Source organism: Chiloscyllium plagiosum, unplaced genomic scaffold, assembly GCF_037043375.1.
Source record: "Chiloscyllium plagiosum isolate Xiang-an unplaced genomic scaffold, Cpla_swu_hap1 HiC_scaffold_17, whole genome shotgun sequence".
Classification (NCBI taxonomy): domain Eukaryota; kingdom Metazoa; phylum Chordata; class Chondrichthyes; order Orectolobiformes; family Hemiscylliidae; genus Chiloscyllium; species Chiloscyllium plagiosum.
The window spans coordinates 69,709,509-69,733,850 of NW_028270155.1; the positions used below are offsets into that span (position 1 = coordinate 69,709,509).

Genomic DNA, 24,342 nt, shown 5'->3' on the forward strand with positions numbered 1-24,342 from the left:
CTGATAGCTTTTGCACCTCCTGCTCTGATCAGTGTTTCGGAATATTTAGGAGCTGGACTTGGATCAACAGAACCTACAAGAGCGAAATACTATGGTACGGATCTTAGTATCACGGAGGACTCCCAACAAAAAGCTCGTGTTTGACCTGACACAGGCCACAGGAAAGCATAGATAATAAGGCGGATGACAAGAACATTGAAATGGGAAGGGGAAATTCAAATAAGACTAACACGACAATCGCACCGGCTAACAGGGCTGTGGGGTCCTAGAAAAATGAAGGAAAAGAAAACGAAAACATGCTGAGGGACCAACCCCTCCATATCAGATTGGGGGGGTGGGGTCGAGACAGGTACAGGGGAAGGGCACATCCACTCGCTGCAGTTGGCAGTGGATGAACTATGGGAAGTGATAATCGGTGTTATATCTGAGGCAGCGGGTCATTACGCTGGAGATTGTTTAACCCCTCGCAAAGGTGAGACCAATCAAACGCAGACCTGAACCTTGCCACTAGGGGGATCCCAGCTCATGCCACAAAACAATGTAGAGCCAATGAGCAGGATGCACCCCAGCTGAGTGACAATATTAGGCCTCCAACTTCGATGTGTGATGCTGGGAGGGATGGAATGGAAAGATCCTTGGTGGATGGTAAGGTTGGAGGCTGTCCTATTACTTTTTTCTTTGGGATACAAAGGGATCTGGAACCACTGTAAACACATCCACTTTACTTCAATTTACCTGGAAAACAGAAGCAGACGTTATTCTAACTGTTTACGGGACATTCACAAATTGGGCTGGTAACTAGTCCTTTACTCTTGCAGCAATGGGTGGCCCTACTAAAACCACCCCAGGAGCAGCATAAGAGTTGGTCTTTGTTTTGACCCAGTAAACTGTATGATCTGGCAAATGCCAGGGATGAGTGAGGAACAGTCTATTGCTAAAGTACGAGTTGGTTCATACAGGGAATGAGTTTGCACATGGGAGACATGTGGGTCAGTCCTACAGATGAGTTGGGATCCAACAGCCTAGGCAATACTAACAGAATAAAAATGCTTTCACCAAAACCAAACATAATTGGAGGATGTAGGAGGAAGCTTGCACCCAAGGACCAGACTCAAAGCCACAGAAACAACGTGAGTTTCCCAAACAAACTGAATGAGACATTGAGAAAGTAATTCAGAGTCTAGTCACTTGGAGCACTGCAATGTTGCCTCCACCAATAATTCTCCAATTTGGCCAGTTAAAAAGCCAGGCTCCAGCTCCTAAAGTGGCTGCTCGTCCCAAAACTATGATTAAACAAAGCAAATTAGCACAATGGTTTACAGTATTGGGCATCAGCAATAGATTTAGCTTAATCCCTTTGACTGAGGAGTGTCAGTATAAATTTGCATTTACCTCTTAAAGGACAGCCACATACATGGACAACTTTGCCACAGGGATTCCACAGTATCCCATCAATGGTTAAGCAATGGGTTATGGAGTTTTTCTAGGCCAGACTGTCTGATATAATAAGGTTGATGATGTGCTCTTACAAACTGGAATCGAACAGGAGCAATCTTAGCTCCTAAATGCGGTGTTGCAACTATTAAAGGAACTCTGGTTGAAAATGAATCTGAAAAAGGTTCAGATAATGAGGTAGGAAGTGAATTATTTAGGAACGGTGATAACTAGAGGAAAAAAAACAAATAGACAAAGAACAAATTGGAGCAGCAGCTCGACTTCCCGTCACCACAGATGTGAACAGATTAAAAAGATTGTTTTTGGGCTTAATGACATTATTAAAGAAAGATGTCTATGGGAATGGAAGCCAGAACACATGAAGTGATAATAGCTTCGCAATAGGGCTTGGACAGGGCTTGATGAGTGCTCCTGACCTAAAAATCCCAAACTCAGCTGAACAACTCTCCTTGGGGTGGCTGCAACACATTCCACAATATCAGCAGTCTTGTTACAAGAGATACATGGTCAGTTGAGACCAGCAGTCTATGCCTTGCACATGTTCATGTCAGTAGAATAGGAGTATATAACGTGTGATAGGCATCTATTGGTGGCCTGGGCAGTTCAACATTTTACTTGTGTTGTCGAATTGGACCCGTTGACAATTTTGACCCTTTTGGATGCTGCTGGATGGAACAATGGCACAGTGAGCCAGAATAAGACTGCCAGATAGATGTTGCTGTTACAAGGGAGGAACATAGAGGTGAAAGTGGTTTGAAGTGCCACCATGTTAGCAGACAATTTAATTTATCATGGGACACTCCCTGAATGTCACGTGGTGGTAGCAAATGATTGCAAGGGACCTTTGGTATCAAAATACAAAGGAGGGATTACTGGTAAAGCGAACACAAAATGAAAAATCACCCTTTCAAAATTGTTGCTGGCTCTTCATCTGTACAGATGGGAAATGGAAGACAGAATGTGACCTGCATGTAGGGAAGAATAATGGACAGGAAATATACTATAGCCCTATAACTGCCAAAGACCATGAGTACTCCAGCAGCTGAGTTGGCAGCCATGGCATACGTAGTGAGCCGCCCAGAGAAATTTCATCCAGGATCTGTTATCTACTCGGAGTATGTATATGTGCAACAGCTGATGGAATATATCACCTTACAGGAGGCAAGAGGGTTTGTCAGCAGTTGGAAAGGTCCTACTGTCCACCCCATTACTGAAAAGACAAAGGGGAAAGATTGTGGAGTGATGAAAGCTCATCCTAAGTTTTCATCAAACAGAAAAGCAGAAGAATTGACTAAACAAGGGGCAATAGCAGGAGAAGAATGGGTGCTGCAGGTTGAGGAAATAGGAGCACAAAAAGAGAAAAAGACCCCGCAGACTTAGGAGAACAGAGGAAGGATATGGAAAGTTTTTCTAAAAGGAGAGAAATTAGGTTATGGTGAACAAAAGGGACTACATGCAACAGATGGAGTTGCCCTGTGCGATAGCAAGTTTGTAGTACCTGAGGTATCATGACAGTCATGAGCACCAAGAAACAGAACACCCTGAAAAGACTTAAGTGTGCTTGTGGGTGCACATGAAAGGCGATGTTGAACATTATATCAAGAACTGATTGATACGTGCACAACATAATCTTGATAGGAATGCTAAGAAAGGAGCTTGAAACATACTAGGCTCATTGAAGGACCTTGCACAAACTTGCAGATAGATCTTGAGTCTACTGTCCCCAACTAGTGGAGAATATAAGCATATCCTATTCATAGTGGGTACCTTCACCAAATAGAGTATTCTCCACTCTAACTGATACCATTAATTTTATGGCCAAGGTCCAGTTAGACAAAGTCTTTTCACATTGGAGTTTACCAAGGAATATTGAGTCAGATCAAAGGACGCAACTCGTGGCCCGAGTGATGCAGAATGTCAGGTCATTACTTGGGATAAAACAAAGGTTCCACATGACCAAAGGCCCCAATCCAGTGGAATAGTTGAAAAGATCAGTCAAACTTTGGGGAATATGTTGGCCAAAATGGTGCAGCAACATAAGACCCCTTGATGACAGTGCTTCCTTATGTCCTGATGATGATAAACACTGTCGTCCTCCACTGGATTTACCCCTTACAGACTAATAACAAATTAGAGAATTAAAGCCCTTGCTAGGATTGAATCTCTCAGAACTGGAAGTTGATAACATAACAAGGGATAAGTGGGTTCAAAGGTTAATCGAAAGGATAAAGGAGGCTAATTAGGTCGCAGCTAATAACATGGGAAAAAAGGGGTGGGGGGAACCAATGCGATATGGATCGCTATTATCAGCACGTTATGTTAGAATCCTTTGGAGTTAAAGGAATTTCTGGATAGGAAGATCCCCCAGGGGACTGGTTTTGGGAAAGTATTTGTGGGCGGCACGGTGGCACAGTGGTTAGCACTGCTGCCTCACAGCGCCTGAGACCCGGGTTCAATTCCCGCCTCAGACGACAGACTGTGTGGAGTTTGCACATTCTCCCCGTGTCTGCGTGGGTTTCCTCCGGGTGCTCCGGTTTCCTCCCACAATCCAAAGATGTGCAGGTCAGGTGAATTGACCATGTTAAATTGCCTGTAGTGTTAGGTAATGGGTAGATGTAGGGGTATGGGTGGGTTGCGCTTCGGCGGGTCGGTGTGGACTTGTTGGGCCGAAGGGCCTGTTTCCACACTAAGTAATCTAATCTAATCTAAGACTGGGACAAGATGAGGTCGAGAGAGGTGCCCAAGTAACCTGAGATGCAGGATCTGTCATTGGAATAAAATCATTTTGACTGTAAATAAGAACAGATTGTGTTTGTTTTGTAGGAAGAAGAATCACCAGGAGAACATGGAGAATCATTATTGGCGTTTTTCTTGAAATGGCGGCACCTTCTGCGGTGAATAGCATGATACTTTTTTTATAAATGGGAGGGGATAATATCTGTTGCTTGAGCAGGTTATATTACACAACTGAACAAGTGTCATGGTAATGGTTGTGTGTGGGGAGGGGATGTGTGTTTTTATCACCATGGCCTATCCCTGAGCAGTTTCAACCCTACTTTCCAGTTTTTACCCCAGCAACCAAGAAGGAAGAATTATCTGGAACAGAGTCTGAGACAAAACTAATCCTTGGAGGATCTGTTCAAGGAAAAATTCCCTAAGGGTCTGAGATTGTCTGTAATTGCGAATTTGATAGAATATAGGTCTAGGACTCTCCCAAAGTTCAGAGAGAACGAGGACAATTTAGGTATGTATCCAGTGACAGGACCAGCTTTCATGCTCCATAGTGCAAATCCATCCACAACTACAGTTGGGCAGCTCGGTGGTTAGCACTGCTGCCTCACAACACCAAGGACTGGGTTCGAATTCCACCCTTGGGCAACTGTCTGCGTGGAGTTTACACTCTCTCCCCATGTTGGCATGGATTTCCTCCCACAATCCAAAGATGTAAAGTTGAGATGAATTGGCTGTGCAAAATTGGCTGTAGTGTACAGGCTATGTGGATTAACCATGGGAAATGCAAGGTTACAGGGCAGAGGAGTGAGTCTGGGTGGGATGCTCTTTGGAGGGTTAGTATGGATGCGATGGGCTGAATGGCCTGCATCCACACTGTAGGGTTCTATGACCGCTCAACCTACTATCACCATGACCCCTGGTACCACTTCAGAGCCACAATGTCGTGAGTCCCAGAGAGAGATATAGGGGGATTTGGTCAGTTCTGGAAGAAACACAAGAAACTGTTACTCTGGTACCAGGATATAAACACAGTATTTAACCTGGTGGATGCACAGATACCATCTTGGTGTGATAGTACAGTCTGGCAGCTCTTTGATCACCTACTCCAGATAGTGTGATTTGTCAAAGTGGATTTACTTGGAAGCAGAAAGGAAAAGGAGGAAGACAGCATTGATTGAATTAACAGGAGAAGGCTATACAGCAGGCACAGTCACTATCAAAACCCTTGACATAGCAGAATTGGATGTGCAGTTAAAATTCACTGTAGGAGAAGATAAAGATAATAGTGGGCCAGGAATACAAGAATCAAGACAAAACAAGTAAGAGAAGGCAGCATTGGTATTCAATGCAATCCATGTGTTGAAACCCCTTCAAAATATCTCTACTATGATCATAGACAGTTTGGCCAATGAGACAACACATACTATAGGTTCCTGTCTATGGTCAGTACAAACATGCTACAGTTAGACTCAGTACCAGACTGGGTGTCAGATGAGCAACTAAGGACATGGGTAGAGGCAGAATCACCACAGAAGCCTTATCCTCGCTAATCAGGTTTTGAATGATTTGGAGATGCCGGTGTTGGACTGGGGTGTACAAAGTTAAAAATCACACAACACCAGGTTATAGTCCAACAGGTTTAATTGGAAGCACACCAGCTTTCGGAGCGACGCTCCTTCATCAGGTGATCAGGTTTTGAATACTTACGATAAAGGTCTTCTGTACGCTGGAGTGGTCCTTCATATACACAGACATGGGGATAATCTGACTTCTAATGCAAGTTCATACTGTGGGTAAATGTGAAGGGACTTGGGTGTCATTGAACCAAGTTGAAACTTTATTGCTGGAACAGCACAGCAGGTCAGGCAGCATCCAGGGAACAGGAGATTCGACTTTTCGGGCACAGGCCCTTCTTCAGGAATGAGCAGAGAGTGTTCAGCAGGAGAAGATAAAAGGTAGGGAGGAGGGACTTGGAGGAGGGGCGTTGGAAATGTGATAGGTGGAAGGAGGTCAAGGTGAGGGTGATAGGTCGGAGTAGGATGGAGGCGGAGAGGTCAAGAAGAAGACTGCAGGTCAGGAAGGCGGTGCCGGGCTGGAGGGATCCGGCTGAGACAAGGTGGGGGGAGGGGGGATGAAGAAACTGGTGAAGTCCAAGTTCATCCCCTGCGGTTGGAGGGTTCCCAGTCGGAAGATAAGACGCTCCTCCTCCGACCGTCGAGTTGTTGTGGTTTGGCGGTGGATGAGTCCAATGACCTGCATATCCTCGGTGGAGTGGGAGGGGGAGTTGAAATGCTGTGCTACAGGTTGGTTGGGTTGGTTCGTCCGGGTGGCCCAGAGGTGCTCTCTGAATCGCTCCGCAAGTAGGTGGCCTGTTTCCCCAATATAGAGGAGGCCACACCGGCTGCAGCGGATGCAGTAGATGATGTGGGTGGAGGTGCAGGTGAATCTGTGGCGGATATGGAAGTTTCCTTTGGGGCCTTGGAGAGAAGTGAGGGGGGAGGTGTGGGCGCAAGTGTTGCACCTCCTGCGGTTGCAAGGGAAGGTGCCGGGAGTGGAGGTTGGGTCGGTGGGGGGTGTGGATCTGACAAGGGAGTCGCGGAGGGAGTGGTCTCTACGGAAAGCTGATAGGGGAGGGGAGGGAAATATATCCTTGGTGCTGGGGTCTGTTTGGAGGTGGCGGAAGTGACGGCGGATGATGCGCTGTACATGGAGATTGGTGGGGTGGTAGGTGAGGACCAGTGGGGTTCTGTCCTGGTGGCGGTTGGAGGGGCGGGTTGAGCCCCGCCCCTCCAACCGCCACCTTGAGCCCCGCCCCTCCAACCGCCACCTTGAGCCCCGCCCCTCCAACCGCCACCTTGAGCCCCGCCCCTCCAACCGCCACCTTGAGCCCCGCCCCTCCAACCGCCACCTTGAGCCCCGCCCCTCCAACCGCCACCAGGACAGAACCCCACTGGTCCTCACCTACCACCCCACCAATCTCCATGTACAGCGCATCATCCGCCGTCACTTCCGCCACCTCCAAACAGACCCCAGCACCAAGGATATATTTCCCTCACCTCCCCTATCAGCTTTCCGTAGAGACCACTCCCTCCGCGACTCCCTTGTCAGATCCACACCCCCCACCGACCCAACCTCCACTCCCGGCACCTTCCCTTGCAACCGCAGGAGGTGCAACACTTGCGCCCACACCTCCCCCCTCACTTCTCTCCAAGGCCCCAAAGGAAACTTCCATATCCGCCACAGATTCACCTGCACCTCCACCCACATCATCTACTGCATCCGCTGCAGCCGGTGTGGCCTCCTCTATATTGGGGAAACAGGCCGCCTACTTGCGGAGCGATTCAGAGAGCACCTCTGGGCCACCCGGACGAACCAACCCAACCAACCTGTAGCACAGCATTTCAACTCCCCCTCCCACTCCACCGAGGATATGCAGGTCATTGGACTCATCCACCGCCAAACCACAACAACTCGACGGTCGGAGGAGGAGCGTCTTATCTTCCGACTGGGAACCCTCCAACCGCAGGGGATGAACTTGGACTTCACCAGTTTCTTCATCCCCCCCTCCCCCCACCTTGTCTCAGCCGAATCCCTCCAGCCCGGCACCGCCTTCCTGACCTGCAGTCTTCTTCTTGACCTCTCCGCCTCCATCCTACTCCGACCTATCACCCTCACCTTGACCTCCTTCCACCTATCACATTTCCAACGCCCCTCCTCCAAGTCCCTCCTCCCTACCTTTTTATCTTCTCCTGCTGAACACTCTCTGCTCATTCCTGAAGAAGGGCCTGTGCCCGAAACGTCGAATCTCCTGTTCCCTGGATGCTGCCTGACCTGCTGTGCTGTTCCAGGAATAAAGCTTCAACTTTGATCTCCAGCATCTGCAGACCTCACTTTCTCCTCGAAGATGTCATTGAACCAATACATACTAAACTTTTTGAAGGGGGGGGGTTGAAGAGAGTGGATTTGTCCCAATGCCACCTGGGAGGAACTGCTGGGCACGTCTGAAGGAATGATCAGAGAAGACTTGTTTGAGGTGGATTTTATTTTACCAGTGAATAACAAACCTTTTAAGTATGCCCTAGGAGGACACACTTATTACGTTGCCATGCCAGCCTTAGGATATCAAGAGAGATGGAAATAGTGTACTTTGAATGGACATAATGTGGCAATTCATGATTTTCTTCTGATTTATCTATTGGCCACCAAATTTTAAACCTGAACCTAATAAGAAATTGTATGTAACTGTCCAATTGTCAAAATGACAAATATGAAGATTTGCGACAATTTGTAGCCACAGAACCTCTACCCATCCTACTACAGACTGGATAAAGATTATTGAAGAAGTCAAGGAAGTTATTCATGAATGGTCCGTACACGAGAAACCAATCAAAGCCCTTGCAGAAGACCAGCAAGATGTTGCCGACTCCAAGGCTCGAATAAACTTTGGAACTGGGGAATGAATGCTCCGGTCTATCGTGGATCAGGAATGTGTCTATATGATTGTTGTTATATTACAATTTGTTATACTTATTGTGGTAATAGTTTTATCTTGGTGCTAAGATGGAAAGCTAAGAAATGGAAAGGAATGGGAATGGATCAGATACCAAAGAATATTGCGAATAGGAGAAGGTTTATGATGGTATTATGAACCATGCATTTACTGTAACAGTAATGTTTTTGAATTCATGTAAGGTATTAAAATGACATTTTAAATAATGCACTAACATGCGAGTGGAAATTATTTACTGATGCTTTTTAACAAAGAGAACTAACGGTTGCCACGCAGCGGCTTAGTATTGTGCTGAAGAGTAGCATGATGATCCTCAGATAAATCTTTGGATCAAAAAGGCAGAGATGTTGGAACTTGTTAAAACTCTGATGGAGAAACTGAGAGTTTAACAAGTTGAACAAGTGTTAAAAGATAAATGTGGTTACAGTTATGTATACAGTGGCTGCTACTCAGACCAAATAAGGAAAGGGAATGCAGTCCTGGTACTTGATTTGAAGAGGACGATAAGAGGATCACAGATAAACTGGAGCGTGACCAGAAATCTGTGGCATACCTCTGGAGAATGACAGCGCCTGAGCAACCCTCTCCAGGAGGCAGGGCAAAGACATCAAAGGAACTGTTCAGCCTGGCCAGCTGACCATTCCTGGGTAATGCTTCAATTAAGTTCATTATTAAATTAGCAGAAGGGTGACTAGTGTAGTTTCAGTTAACTAATTACAATTTATATTTGGTAATATTGTTGATACTTTGAGTGAATTGGTTAAGTTAAAATGTGTTTTATACTTTCTACATACACTTCCACTGATGTTAACTGTTGTCTCAGACAGAGACAGGCAACAAGTGAAACAGATAAGATGTCTGGGACTTAATTGTTTTACATGGGAAATCAGAAATGCATGCAGTAAAGAAACATCTGTAATTAGGGGTGACTGTAATCTGAATATAGATTGTATAACTCAATAATCACAATACCTTGGAGGAGGAATTCCTAGATTGTAAGTGGGAGCTAACAAGTGAGCAAGCCGTCTTGGAATGGGCACAGCCAACCTATTCTCACTTATGGTTCCCACTATTGGCTTTTCTCCTTCCCTGACTGACCATCATCCATCCTTTGTCAGCTGACCTGCCTGTCTGTCTCTCTCGGTTCCATCTCCACATCCCAGCTTACTCCTTTAACCCTCCCTGCCCCATTTCCAGCTTATATACCACCTTTTTCTAGCTGCTATTAGTTCTGAAGAAGAGTCATGAGACTTAAAACATCAACTGTTTCTCTCTCCACAGATGCTGCCAGACTGCTGAGTTTCTCCAGCTATTTTTATCTTTCCAAATTAAAGCCGATGAACTGAACACTGAAGCATTGGTACTGTGGAACAATATGCACTGGGTTTTATTCACCCATTGGGCTGAATGGCCTACTACTGTTCCTATATTCCAATGTTCGTCACATGGGAATTCCTGCCTCCTTAGTTCATCTTGCACCTAGTAAGATGTCCTTGTAAAGGCTTGTGAGCCAGATATACCTTCAAATTGTGGCTTAGATGTCTCTTACATTCATATAGCTTTGCTCTGTTTGTTTTCCTTGGTTCTGTCTCTCTCCTAGCTATGGTTCAGCTGTTGACATTCCCTATTTGAGCAATTTTGGAGGATCATGTTTTCTCCTCCAGAGAACAAGGTATCAAGACTGACACTCAAGTCATTCATGAGGGAGTTCTGCTGCACCCTCCCCATTGTTCACACGAGAGGTTAAGGTGAGGGCTCATCTAACAACAGGATGTAAAAGGAGATCACATGGTACTTTTTCAAAGAAGAACAATAGAATTATCCCCAGTCTCCTGGTTACTACTTGCCATTCCCTCAAACAAGGTACTAATACCTTATCCCATTGTATTTATTTCATTGCTGTATGTGTGAGCTTGCTGTGCAGAAATAGGCTGCTGGGCTTTGTGTACTGCAGTAAGGAGTAGATGTCCAATGTACTTCATTGGTCATTGCAAAGTGTTTCGTAGCCAATGGACATAAAATGTGAAATGGAAATGTTTTCTTTCTTTCTATCCCTGTGTCTTTCAGCCCCTCCCAAAAGATATAGGAGCAGAAGTAGGCCATTCAATACATTCAGTCTACTCCACCATTGGATGAGATTGTAGCTGATCTGATCATCCTGAACTCCACATTCCTGCCTTTTCCCCATACCCTTAGGTTCTCTCACTGACTAAAAACCTGTCTCACTCAGACTAGACTATACTTAATGACCTAGCCTCAAAAACCCTCTGCGATAAAGCTTTTCACAGAATCATAACTCTGAGAGAAGAAATCTCTCTTTGGTTCTGTCTTAACTGGGCAGTTCTTCATTCTCTTCACCCTCTGTTCTTGTTGTTGTCATAAGACCTAATACCCCATGTTTCCATTCAGCAAATTCAACATGTATCTGATTCCTAGTTCTGCTGAAGAGTCACTGGACTCAAAACGTTAACTCTGCATCCTTCTCACAGACACTGCCAGACCTTTTCAGTTTCTCCAGCAATTTCTGCTTTTGTTTCTGCTTCCTAGTCTGTGTGCCAACTAAACAGTCTTAGGCCAATGCATTTGGGTAATTGTCCCAATGACAATCCTTGCTACAAGAGAAAAAGCATCCCAACACTCAGTGACTGGTTATTTTTACCAAGTGACCAAAACTAGAAGGCATAGATTTAAGGTGAGAGGGGAAAGATTTAAAAGGAACCAGAGGAGTAACGTTTTCACACAAGGAATGTTGCATGTATGGAACAAGCTGCTAGAGGAAGTGGTGGAGGTATGTACAACATTTAAAAGGCATCTGGATGGGTACATGAATAGGAAGGATTTAGAGGGAAATGGGCCAAATGCTGGCAAATGGGACTAGATCAGATTGGTATGTCTGGTCAGCGCAGATGAATAGGACCGAAGAATCTGTTTCTGTGCTTATGACTTTATGATAGCAACACTTTATTAGTAGGTATAAAGTGTTATGAATTGACCGATACATCAGAGATAATCTTAAAGCTCAATCTGCATTTTTAGGTTGTAAAGATGAAGTCAAGCAAACGTAAGATGTTTGATTTCCATTTGGAGGAAATAAATTGATGGCAGTTGGAAACATGTGAGCAATGGTATGAAGAGCAAGTAATTTGGACCGTATCATGTGAATTAAGGATTAAATGCAATATAATGCAGTTCATTAAACATGAGTGTCACTTTAATCCTGTTCATTATAATTAGTGGGTTTCAATGTTGCATATGTTTTGTAGCAATGTAGGAATGTTTTTGGAATGTGGAGATTGCAACAAAGTATAATTATCTACACAACAGTGAGAGTACTTGATGGCAGAGCTGAACAATCACTGACTAGGGAGGAGCAGCCATACACGCCTTTTAAATAGGACACCTATTTCAATGTATGGCTCTCTGATTTAAGAAAGTCTGTTTTAATGTGTTGTCATCTATCTGAGTCTTGTACATCTTAGATCTGTCCTTTGGTTCCATGCTAATCAGTTAAGGAACATCTTGCTCACTTGTGCCATGCTTTGAACATAATGCAAAACTGGGAGAATCCTACTAACAAGATCCCTACAGGGAGACTAATTTTCTAGCTGACTGGTCAGTTCTGGTAATGAGGATTGCTGACATATCTTGGTAATGAACGTATGGACATAGGGATTGGGAGAGGAGGAGGCCACTCAACACTGGGCTACCATTCAACAAGGTCACGGCAGAGCTGATTACTGCATGTTCCTGCTTACTCCTGACGATCTTTCATCCCCTTGCTTATCGAGAATCAACCTACCTCTGCCTTTAAAATATTCAAGGGCTCTGCTTTTTTTCAAGATTGTTCTGTAACATGACTCTGTGAAGAAACATTTCTCCTTGTCCCTGTCTTAAATCGACTACGCTGTATTTTGAAACACTGATCCCCAGTTCTAGATTTTCTACAAGAAGTGATGTCCTTTTCACATTCACTCTGAAGTCTTCTTAGGTTCTTATGTTTCAGTCAAGTTGTCTCTTACTGTTTAATGGATACAAACCCAGCCTGAAATACCTCTCCTCATAAGCCAACCTGTCCATTCAAGATATTTGTTCAGTGAATCTAGCAATGACCAGCAACCCTGTGAGAACTTGTGCCTTCGTTTTGTGCACCTTCCTTTCTTTCCTCTCCGTTGGCAGTGGTCTAGGTCCTCAGCTCTGGAATTCCTTCCTCAAACAAGTCTCTCAAAAATAAATCTACCCAATGAAAGGATGTGCACCTTTTTGCAAAGTCAGAATTAATGCATATCCTTAATTCCAAGGCACAATTTGAGGGTGAGAAGGGAAGCTACAGACACTTGCTATGGAGATAGTAGTGGCAGATTGCAATATTTCCTACAGATATCCGCATGTTATAGCCAGAGCTCATCACCAGCCCTATCACGTCTGTCTAACCTTATTTATTGATTGATTAATTAGTCACTAAGTTAGCTAAAGTAATATCAACTAACAGTCTTTACAGTATACTTTCCAGAACCAACTACTAGACAAATGGAAAGGGGATTTCTTTTACAAAACATCTTCCCCATCCACATCAAATTGTTTTTTGCAACATATTCTTGACTTATTACCAGGTCGTGAAGCAGTTTGGTCTTGAATCGTGCTGTGGTTCCCCATCGGTAGCCCTTCCAGGATGGAGTGTTGTACACCATGTGTCTATGGTGCTGCCTATCATGGCTACATCATAGAGATATTCACCATCTAGACTGAAGACTAGTTACCAGCTTGAGGTTTCATTGGATTATTAGGAGCCATATATGAGCTGGCCCATTTGGGAGAAAACGGTAGGAAAATAAAGAAGAAAATTGGGGCAAAGAAATGACAGGCATAGTGTTGCAAAGTTTGGGAGTAAACCTCCATCAAACTCAGTGATATAAAACAAGCTTTGCTAGGTGGCCACTCGTAGCTTTGAGAAATACGTTGGGTATCAACCATTGTGGATGGTATCAACTATTTTAGTTAGATTTCCAATCTTACTTGACAAAATAAATAATTTGTTATGAATATTTTGAAACAATAATTTGCCTTGAGCATAATAAAATGTCTCATGTGGTAGTGTTATGACATGGTGGTGAACCTTTCTGTTAATTGAACAAAACGACCAGAAAAGGACATCTCATCTTGTAATCTGTTAAAGTATGAGTAACATGGAACTCCCAAATTCCACTATCTAAAGAAAATAATATCAATTTCTTCTTTAACTCTAAAAGTTACCATTAAACAACAAGTATTCACAACTCCAAGCCGCCCCCTTTCTCTTAACTACTTATTATCTGCCTCCAACTCCATAACTATATACTGTTCCAATAAAATACTTATTAAAATTGCATCAACTTAATTTCAAAACCACAGCTGCTGTCATCTTTGGTGTCTTTCCTCTTCCGGCTGAAGATCTCCCTGGGTCATCGTCTTTCTTTTACTGCAAATATGTTTCATACAAAAAAATGCCTTTGATAGCGAGTGATCCTAATTTCTTGGGTCTGTCTCAATGGTAGTTACTCTGTCTGACTTTCAAAATGCCTGCTTTTTTTATACCCCCAATATTGGAACATCTCATTGGTTCAATGTTGGAAAAACAATCATTCAAATTTGATTGGATTTCAGTATCCTGAGGCATAATTTAATCTGGTTACATTTGAATTGCTGTCAAAGCAGCAACCAACTCAGGTATCCATTTCACAGCCAAATGTTACGTACTTTCAATTTTCCAGTTCGCTCTGAGACTGCTAGTTAGTCATGTGACAGTTGCTTAGAAGCTCTCAGTGCAGAACAGCATTCATTCTCTCTTAAAGGTACAGTACACACTTTCAACTTCATAACAGCAGACAAAGAATTCTTTACAGTGCCAAAGTAGCTCACTTTCAGACAGATGTCCTCAAGGTCAATAAAACAACAGACATCAAGGAATGTTTTAAGGAAGGAAAGAGATATTAAGGAAGAGGAGTTTAGTAAAAGAATTCTAGAACTTAAAGCATTAACAACTGACCATGAGTCAAAGATTAAAGGAGAAAATAGGAGCCACAAATGACAACTGTTTCAATCAATTTGATACAAATTCCAGCACAAATTTTTATCCGTTAATGTATGCATTTGTAGACTAAGCATCCGGATCTGGACTTTTTACAAACTCGTGCTCCTATATTCCAATTATCTTTCCAGTGGAAAAGTACAGTTGTGTTGCTTTACATTTGCTATTATTCTCAATGCAGGGAAGCATACTACTGACTGCTCATGAGCAGAATATTTTAAATGTGTGCTGCAGATTGGAGGATCTGTTTATGAGTCTGCTACTGGCCCTGTCCAGGCTGGTTGTAAACAGGTCCAGGCAATGGGCTGTCTAGGGAGTCAACTTTGTTGACTAATGCACCTCTTCTGCAGTTACGTTTATGTCCAGGTGTCCCTGGAGAGGGAGCACCCAGTGTCTATCAATGCTCTTGACGCCCTTAGGGAGAGGAGCACACCTTGGGAAATGCAAGGCTTTATATCCCCCTCCTACTCCATTTTAATTTCTCCTAGAACCCCTACAGTGTGGGGACAGGCCATTTTGGCCCAACAAATCCACACTGACCGTCTGAAGATTAACTCACCCAGACCCATTCCCCTACATTTTCTATATTTTCCCTGACTAATGCATCTAACCTACACCTACATCTAACCCCAAACACTACGGGCAATTTAGCATAGCCAATTCACCTGAACCGCACATCTTTGGACTGTGGGAGGAAACCAGAGCACCTGGAAGAAACCCAGGCAGACACGTGGTGAACGTGCAAACTCCACACAGACAGTCGCCCAAGATTTGTTTCGATCTCGCATCCCTGGCACTGTGAGGCAGCTGTGTTAACCACTGAGCCACCATGCTGCTTTCCCATTTGGGAGTGGGATGATTTTAAATATGCTCACCAGGAGCATCACTGAAAGCTGTCACTTATTAATTTTTTACAGATTTTTAAGAACAAGAGAAATTGAGTGTGCAATGCACAGAAAACAGGGACAAACTGTAATGCCGCAGTGACCCACCCTGACAGTGTGAAAGATAATGGCCTACATGCTACAATGAGAAAATATCAATGGGTCACAGGTTTCAAGCTGAGTGTGAATGAGTAGGTTCTAAGTGTGTGCCCTTCCCACCCCATTCACTTTCGATAGTTTATATCGGCCATAATGGCCTTGCATGTAATTATTGAATTGGCTACACGGATGTTTCATTGATGGTGGTTAGTGGTTAGGAAGGAAATAAACAAAATCAAAAGAAACACAATGATTTTGGTGGTGGGAAAGTTGTGTGTGATAGCAATTCTTGGTATAGAAAAGAGAAATGTGCACTGAGTTCCTAATCTTGAGTCTCACTAAGCGGCCTCTCATTTCGGGAGCAAGAGTCAAGAGTCATTTGTCAGCAATTTGTGCTTGCCAAAGACGGCATTAGCACTGGTTTGTGAACTGTTCCTGTGCCAGTTCAAATAGCTGCTCATTGTCATTCTCCCATTCAGCTTTTCACGTGCATAGTTCAACCAACTGAGGCTTTTGCCTTCTGTGCAATATTTTCCCGGGTAGAACCTACTCATTCGCATTCAGCCTGAAACCTGTGACCCATTGATATTCTCTCATTGTAGCGCTCAGGCCATTATCTTTCACACTGTCAGTGTGGGTCACTGTGTCATAGTTTGTGTCTGTTTTTCTGTGTATTGCATACTCAACTTGTCATGTTCTTCAAAATCTGTAAAGAATTAATAAGCGACGGCTTTCAGTGACCAAGATGCTCCTGGTGAGCAGGTTTAAACTCATTCTACTTGCAAGTGGGAAAGCAAGGCCCTAGTGGTATTAAGCTCTGTATTTTAGACATTTGCCAATGGCAGAGAATGAAAGGCAAAGTATCTAAGAAGAGATTTAAGTGGTCTGATCATCTGTTGTGGAAAGAAAGTGTGTTCGGTTAGGTTAGTGATGAGGAGAGACAGAGGGGTGGAAGAATATCCTGAGGTGAGTGGGGAGAGGGAGGGAGAGTGTTTGCTGAGGTGATTAGGGGGAGAGAGGGAAAGTGTTTGCTGAGGTGAGTGGGGAGAGGGAGGGAGAGATTTTGCTGAGGTGAGTAAGGAGAGAGAGGGAGATTGTTTGCTGAGGGGAGTGGAGAGAGGGAGGTAGCGTATTTGCTGAGGTGAGTAGGCAGAGAGAGAGGGAGAGTGTTTGCTGAGGTGAGTGTTGGAGAGAGGGAGGGAGAGTATTTGCTGAGGTGAGTGTTGGAGAGAGGGAGGGAGAGTATTTGCTGGAGAGAGGGCTGCCAGGAAAGTGGGGAAGAGAAAGGCCTGAGAAAAAGAAGTGAGAGACTTAAAGACAGTGGGACTAGAAGTGGAATGGGTGACTGAAAGGAGGAGACGGAAAAGAGCAATCAATCTACATTCTGGTGACTCCAAGGAAAATGAGAGAGGCTGAATAGAAAAGAGGATTATGCCTATTTGCCACATCGCTGTTTGTGGAAACTGTAATGGTTCAGACATTTTGGAACAATGCTTACACTTCAGAAGAGCTTCATCAACAGGTCCAGTTTTCAGTGGGAAGTTTGACGCCTGGCCACCTGTAAGAAAAGCAAATTGTGGTTCGCTTTTTCTCTTTACTGTCTGCCTTTTCACTTCAGATTCTGAATTTTAAAGGACACAAATATAGAAAGCTCTGAATCATGTGCTAAAGCTAACGAAAGAAAATGTCAGTGATTCTGGTGTACTAGAGCTGCTGACTCTATCCCAGAGGAAAGGTCAGCAGGTACAGGTTATATTGTACCCATTGATAATGAGGGAGAAATTAAAGCCCTTGCCCCTGTCTAGTGATCCAGAGTCGGACAGGACTTCAGCAAATGGATGGGGGTTGGTCGTGTGTCCATGTATTATGGCTTTGAGCTGCAGGCTGTCAGCTAATGATGAAACTGAATCTATCAACAGGGAATATCTGGTTAATTATACTGGTTCAGCATTTCCTGCAGCAGGCCAGAGAGAGAGGGGCAATGAATGGGATCAAGTCACAAAGCACATGCAGCAGGGATAGAGAGCTGACGAGAGAAAGTGTTCAGCAGCTCCACAGTGAGACAGAAAGAGGGGAGAGGCCTAACATGAGAGAGAGAGAGAGAGAGCGAAGGAGAGAAAGGGAAAGGGGGGAGATTCAAAATAAGAGCGACAAAGAGGCTGAAGTGAGTAAGAGGGAGGAATGAAGTGAGAGAAAAACAAGACCAGAGAAAGAGAGGGAGAAAACGAAGGAGAATGGGGAAAGAAAAGGGGACAGGAAGAAAGAGATAGAGGCAATAGAGAGAAGAAAGTCGGAGAAGGAGTGGAAGAAAATAGAGAAAGGGAGCGGCCTGGAGAGAAAGATCGAGGGGCAAGGCAGGGAGGGAGAGAAAGACAGGGAAAGGCACAGAGAGATTAGATTAGATTACATTACAGTGTGGAAACAGGCCCTTCGGCCTAACAAGTCCACACCGACCCGCCGAAGCGCAACCCACCCATACCCCTAACCTAACGCTACGGGCAATTTAGCATGGCCAATTCACCTAACCTGCACATCTTTGGACTGTGGGAGGAAACCGGAGCACCCGGAGGAAAACCATGCAGACACAGGGAGAACGTGCAAACTCCACACAGTCAGTTGCCTGAGGTGGGAATTGAACCCGGGTCTCTGACGCTGTGAGGCAGCAGTGCTAACCACTCTGCCACCATGCACAGAGAAAGGGGGGAGAAAGAGCAAGGGCTGAGGGAGAAAAAGACAGGGAAAAGCACAGAGAAAGAGTCAGGAGACAGACAGGCAGGGGAGAAAAGTAGAAGGAGAAAGCACACAGAGAGAGGGGGAGGGAGACAGAGAGAAAGAAAGAAAGGGAGAGGGGGAGAAACACAAAGAGATGGGGTGTGAGGAATGGTAGAGAGTCCCAGAAAGAGATGGCGAGGTGGAGAAAATGAGTGGACAACAGAGAGAGAGAGAGAGACAAAGAATTTTAAAAGCAATTTCTAGTAATTCCCTTTTTATTTAAAATGTTTTCTTCCTCTTTATTTTACTGCTGCCTCTCCCTACAGCGACCTGAACGACAGACTTTTCTTTCCTCTTGTTGTGTCCCAGGCAAGATCAGCAACTCTGTGTGAGCAAACTGGGCAATGCCAGTTTTACAGCACGTTGCACATCAGCGTGACCAGACTCAACTCTCCACATCTCTTTGCTGTTACATTCCTGTATGGTTTTAGAAGAACTTTATTCATGCTGTGAATTTATTAGCTCATCCTACTTCTGGAAAGAGCAGGGAGAACAAACAACATGTCTCCAACATCTCTTTATGTGACTGAAGCAGGACCCTGCTAAAGTCTGGTAGGCAAAGTGAGTACTGCAGGTGCTGGAGATTAGGGTCGAGAGTGTGGTGCTGGAAGAGCACAGCAGGTCAGGCAGCATCTGAGGAGCAGGACAATCGATGTTTCAGCAAAAGCCCTTCATCAGGAATCTTGATACATCAGGGATTTTGCCCGAAGCGTCAATTTTCCTGTTTCTCGGATGCTACCTGATCTGCTGTGCTTTTCCAACACCATACTCTCGGCCCCCTGCTAAGGTCTGGTTGAGTATGCAATGCACAAAAATCAGGCACAAACTGTGATGCCACAGTGACCCACACTGACAGTGTGAAAAGCAATGGCCTGCACACTACAACGCGAGACTATCAATGAGTCACAGGTTTCAGGCTGAATGTGAATGAGTAGGTTCTACCTGGTAAAATATTGCACAGAAGGCAAAAGCCTCAGTTGGTTGAATTATACACGAGAGCATCTATTTGAACGGGCACAGGAACAGTTCACAAACCAGAGGTAAGGTCGTCTTTGGCAAGTACAAATTGTCCACAAATGGCTTTTGACACTTGCTCCCAAACTGAGAGGCTGCCTAGTGAGGCTGAAGATCATGAACCCAGTGCACATTTCCCTTCTCTATATCCAGCAATGCTATCACACAAAACTGAGTGACTTTCCCACCACCAAAATCATTGCGTTTCTTTTTATTTTGTTTATTTCCTTCATAAACACAAACCATCATCAATGAAACATCTGTGTGGCCAATTCAATATTTACATGCAAAGCCATTATGGCCAATGCAAACTATCAAAAGTGACGGAAAGGACTAAATCAAAATGGAGTTGGGGGGGAAATAAAGCATTGTATCCCCTGTGGTGCCCACCTCTCTTGAAAAACATCAAGAGCATTAATGGGCACCACATTCTCCCTCTCCAAGGACACCCGGGCTCGAACGTAACAATGGAAGAGAGGCAGGCAGTCGGTGGAGATGACTGCCTCCATAGCAAGCTGATTGGGCCTGTTTATAACCAGCCTGACCACGCCCAATAGCAGACCCATGAGCACATGTTTAAAATATCCTGCTCATGAGGAAACATTTAGCATTCTTCCCTGCATGGAGAATAATTGTAAATGTAACGCTACACAATGTCGGAAATGATTGTGCTGTGCCAAGGTGGCACACTTCCACTGGAAGGTTAATTGGAACACAAGTCCGTAAAAAGTCCAGATTCAGGTACTTATAAATGTATATGTTAATAGGTGTAAAATTGTGCTGGACTTTGCATCAAAATGATTGACGCAGGTGCCATTTGTGGCTCCGATTTCTCCTTTAATCTTTGATTCTTCCAGCAGATGACTCAAGGTCTGTTGTCGACACTTTCAGCTCTGAAATTCTTTCACTAAGTCCCCCTTCCTCACCATCCCTCTTTCCTTCTTTAAATCACTCCTTAAGGTCTGTTGTTTTATTGACCTTGAGGATATCTGTCTGAAAGTGAGCTACTTTGGCGCTGTAAGGATTCTTTGCCTACAGCATGGGTCATTTTTTAGGGTCAAGGCAAATTGTTGTTTCAAAATATTCATAACTAATTATTTATTTTGCCAAAAAACTTCTCAAGTAAGATTAGAATTCTAACTAAAATAGTAGTACCATCTACGATGTAATTACTGGTAGATACCCAACATTTTTCTCAAAGCTGAAAGAGAGACCACCTCACAAAGCTTGTTTTGTATTACTAGGCTTGATGGAGAATTATTCCAACCTTTGTGCCACTCCCCTGTCATTTCATGGCTCCAATGTTCTTCTCTATTTTCCCGTCATTTCTGAACAGGCCAGCTCATATGTGGTTCCTAATAACCCAATGAAATCTCATCCTGATGATTACTTTTCAGTCTAGGTGGTGAATATCCCTGTGTTGTGGCTGTGATAGACAGCACCATGGTCAGACCTGAGGTGTACGACACTCCATCCTGGAACGGCTACCAATGGGGAACCACAGCATGATTCAAGACCAAAGTGCTTCATGACCTGGTATTACATCAAGAATTTGACGCAAAAAGCAATTTGATGTGGATGAGGAAGAAGAAGCTGTGTAAAACATTTCCAGTTCATTTTGTTCAGTGGTTGGTTCTGAAAAGTAGGAGACTGTAACTTAATATTGCTTTAGCTAACTTTGTGACTAATTAACCAATTAAATGAATAAATAAGGTTTGACAGACATAATATGGCTGGTGACGTGTTCTCAATGCAACATGTGGATATCTGTAGGAAGCACTGCAGAATATTTTAAATACAGAGGTAGATCAATTCTCGATAAGCAAGTGGATGAAAGATTATCAGCAGTAGGTAGGAACATGTGGTAATCAGCTCAGACATGATCTTTTTGAATGGCCCAGGCCTGAGGGGCTGAGTGGCCTCCTCATCTCCCAATCCCTATGTCCATAGGTTCATTACCAAGAAACATGAACAATCCTCATCACTAGCAAATGACCAGTCAGCTGGAAAACCAACCACCCTGTTGGGGTCTTGTTGGAACTCCCAGTTTTGCTTCATATTGAATGCATAGCTCAAGTGACCAAGATATTTCTTAACTGATAGACATGTTTCTTTTAGCTCAAAGCTTCCTGAATTTTGGGACTGACAGCAAAGGCTACACTGTTGTGATTCAGAATTTCATGAGCGCAGTGCTATATGAAACACTTCAAAATAGCTTCTGGAATTGTGTTTTGTTGAACACTGCAACAAAATAATGCTGAGAATGAAGTATTGCATTTTTTTTCTTTAAGCAATTCAGGTTTACTGTTATTGCTTCTCTATGTTTTCATTTAATTTTCGTTTTCGGCCGAAGGTTAAGATGTTTGCCAAGGTCTATTTTGCCTGCAAGAAGGCAATGAATTTCAGGTTTGTTACCCATTCTCTGACTACAAAGCAACTTTTAGATTTTTCAGAATTTCCCTGTCAGCTGGAAGTTGGCTTATCTGGCATTCTTTGAATTAGATTTTGTAACTAAGGGTAAATCAACAGGACAGAATGGCAGTGCACAGGAAAGAGATCCATGCAAATTATTTCAGAAACTGATGTGGATAACAATTAACTCAGAAACTATGCTTGTTTCTTCAGTATAGCTCAATCCCCCTAATTAGAGCACTACAACCAACAACATCAAAATTAAAGTTACCATAGTCTTACCAGACCATAGAGCTGTTTTCTCAGTAGAGAGAGATGACCGGTGGTGGCATAACCTGAAGGTCACCCTGCCTCAGGCGAGGGTTGAAAAGTGTGGTGCTGAAAAAGCGCAGCAGGTCAGGCAGCATCAGAGGAGCAGGAGAATCAACGTTTTGGGCATAAGCCCTTCTTCAGGAATGAGGCTGGTGTGCCAAGCGGGCTGAGATAAAAGGTGGGGGGGTGGGGGGGGAATTTGGGGAGGGGCGCTGGGAATACGATAGGTGGAAGGTGAGGGTGAGGGTGATAGGCCTAAGAGGGGTGGGGGCAGAGAGGTCTGGAAGAAGATTGCAGGTCAAAAGGGCGGTGCTGAATCCAGGGGTTGGGACTGAGATAAGGTGGGGGGAGGGGAAATGAGGAAGCTGGAGAAATCTACATTCATTCCGTGTGGTTGGAGGGTTCCTAGGCAGAAGATGAGGCACTCTTCCTCCAGGCGCTGTGTGGCCAGGGTCTGGCAATGGGGGAGGCCAAGGACCTGCATGTCCTTGGTGGAGTGGGAGGGGGAGTTAAAGTGTTCAGCCACGGGGCGGTTGGGTTGGTTGGTGCGGGTGTCCCAGAGGTGTTCCCTGAAACGTTCCGCAAATAGGCGACCTGTCTCCCCAATGTAGAGGAGACCACATCGGGTGCAGCGGATGCAGTAAATGATGTGTGTGGAGGTGCAGGTGAATTTGCGACGGATATGGAAGGATCCATTGGGGCCTTGGAGGGACATGAGGGGGGAGGTGTGGGCACAAGTTTTGCACTTCTTGCAGTTGCAGGGGAAGGTGCCGGGAGTGGAGGTTGGGTTGGTGGGGGGTGTGGAACTGACGAGGTAGTCGTGGAGGGAGTGGTCTCTCCGGAACACTGATAGGGGTGTGGAAAGGAATATATTCCTGGTGGTGGGGTCTGTTTGGAGGTGGCGGAAATGACGGAGGATGATACGATGTATCTGAGGTTGGTGGGGTGGAAGGTGAGGACCAGTGGGGTTCTGTCCTGGTGGCAATTGGAGGGGCGGGGTTCAAGGGCAGAGGTGCGGGAAGTGGAGGAGATGCAGTGGAGAGCATCGTCGACCAAGTCGGAGGGGAAATTGCAGTCTTTGAAGAAGGAGGCCATCTGGGTTGTTCGGCATTGGAATTGGTCCTCCTGGGAACAGATGCGGCAGAGGCGAAGGAATTGGGAATATGGGATGGTGTTTTTACAGGTGGCAGGGTGGGAGGAGGTGTAATCTAGGTAGCTGTGGGAGTCAGTCGGTTTATAGTAAATGTCTGTGTTGAGGCGGTCGCCGGAGATAGAAATGGAGAGGTCTAGGAAGGGGAGGGAGAACCAGGACAGAACCCCACTGGTCCTCACCTTCCACCCCATCAACCTCCGGATACATTGTATCATCCTCCGTCATTTCTGCCACCTCCAAACAGACCCAGGGATATATTTCCCTCCCCACCCCAATCAGTGTTTCGGAGAGACCACTCCCTCCGCGACTCCCTCATCAGATCCACACACCCCACCAACCCAACCTCCACTCCCGGCACCTTCCCCTGCAACCGCAAGAAGTGCAAAACTTGCGCCCACACCTCCCCCCTCACCTCCCTCCAAGGCCCCAGTGGATCCTTCCATATCCGTTGCAAATTCACCTGCACCTCCACACACATCATTTACTGTATCCGCTGCACCCGATGTGGTCTCCTCTACATTAGGGAGACAGGCCGCCTACTTGCGGAATGTTTCAGGGAATACCTCTGGGACACCTGCACAAACCAACCCAACCGCCCAGTGGCTGAACACTTTAACTCCCCCTCCCACTCTGCCAAGGACATGCAGGTCCTTGGCCTTCTCCATCGCCAGACCCTGGCCACACGATGCCTAGAGGAAGAGTGCCTCAACTTCCGCCTAGGAACCCTCCAACCACACAGGATGAATGTAGATTTCTCTAGCTTCCTCATTTCCCCTCCCCCACCTTATCTCAGTCCCAACCCCCAGACTCAGGACCGCCCTCTTGACCTGCAATCTTCTTCCCGACCTCTCCGCCCCCACCTCCTCTCCGGCCTATCACCCTCACCCTCACCTCCTTCCAGCTATCGTATTCCCAGTACCCCTCCCCCAAACTC

General features: G+C 45.1%; 1 long non-coding RNA gene across 2 annotated transcripts in view; it reads left to right on the forward strand.

Annotated features, from left to right (window-relative positions):
• The window catches only part of LOC148147404 (uncharacterized), a 10,908-nt gene extending 2,000 nt beyond the window's left edge, over positions 1-8,908 (forward strand). For both annotated transcript variants that reach the window (XR_015760000.1, XR_015759999.1), the window contains exons 2-3: positions 4,279-4,349; positions 8,480-8,908. This is a non-coding gene — a long non-coding RNA (uncharacterized LOC148147404). The remainder of the gene's footprint in view (positions 1-4,278; positions 4,350-8,479) is intronic.
• The last annotated feature ends 15,434 nt before the right edge of the window (positions 8,909-24,342 follow it).